We start from the raw sequence: 1,365 nt of genomic DNA on the forward strand, positions 1-1,365 counted from the left end.
CCTGGAAGGCTCTTGAGGTGGAACTACTGACTGGGAAGACAGAAGGAAGCAGAAATCTGGTGACCCATCTGTAATGTGTGAGCTCGATGACTCCTTTCCTTCAGCTTTATTGCTTCTCCATTCCCCACCTCCTGATGCCTCACTTAGCTCCCTTTTCTGAGACCAACTCCATGTCCTCCTCTGATACTCCACTCTCCTCTCCATTTTGACACCCCACCCCTCACCCGGAACCCAGGAGTCCTGGTTTCCAGCTCCCCAGATGCTAGGACGTAGGCCCATAGCTGTCTGTCATCTGCTATCCCCCAGAGTTACCAGGGATCACAAGGAGGAGCAGGAGCAGGTGCTGGGACATGGCACTTTAGAGTCAGCTGGAGGCACAGGGATGGTTCTGCTCCCGCCACAGCTCTGTCACTACCTAGGCAACCCGCCACTCCTGATGGTATCACGAACAGCCCCACCCTCCCTGGCTGGAGCCCATCTCTGGGAATCTGAGAGGATCGGGCCTGGAAAGAGGAAGTAGGGAGCCTGAGGCCCCACCCAGAACTCTGTGAGCATCTCATAGGTCTGAAGGTCCAGAATAGGGGTAGAAGGCAGGTGCCCTAGCTCCAGGACACCTGATGGGTGGGGGAGGAGGAGTGGGCCAAGATGAAAGGAGAGGATAGTCTGGGGCTATGAGGCCAGTGTCCTGGGTCCTTGGTGAGGCAGGGTTGGGGATGAGCTGTGGCTCCCTTATTGGCATGATTCACCTGAGACCTCACCTGTTTGGGGTGTGGCTGTCCCAATGGCCTGGCTTTTTCTTCTCACACAGCTCTGATTACTGGAGTTGCTGGCCAGGTTTGGGCGGGAGTCCTGGGGAATTCAATCTCATCCCAACAAAAGGATCACAGATTCTGGCGGGCTGGGCAGGGCATAGGGATTCTAGAAGGGGGCTGGGCAGGCTGCAAAGGCCAAAAAAGACTCCACCCCTCTCTGTATTAGGATGTGTAGTCTCAAGTGTTTTGTCACCTACTCTTTGTGTGACCTTGGGAAAGTCATTCAGTCCACTCCGGAAGCATATGGGACCTCAGAGAAGAAGTAAAAAGAGTTTAACCCTTTCGTGGCCTGTAGGACATATAGTGCCCATCTACGTTTTCTATCTCTGGAGTTTAATGGGCAGCTGCTTTCCCATTGGCAGCCTTCAAAAGGAGACCTGTATAATTCTGAAATGGAAGAAATGGGCATGTGCCACAAACTACTATTTTTACAGGGTATTTGTATGAAGTGATGCATCCTGGAAGTGTGATTTTGCAAAACATTGGTCTCTTTTGGTTTCTTTACTGGGAGCTAAGCCTTGTAATACAGAAACGGCTACAATCATAAATTGAC

The sequence above is a fragment of the Chrysochloris asiatica genome, unplaced genomic scaffold, assembly GCF_000296735.1.
Source record: "Chrysochloris asiatica unplaced genomic scaffold, ChrAsi1.0 scaffold00178, whole genome shotgun sequence".
Lineage (NCBI taxonomy): Eukaryota > Metazoa > Chordata > Mammalia > Afrosoricida > Chrysochloridae > Chrysochloris > Chrysochloris asiatica.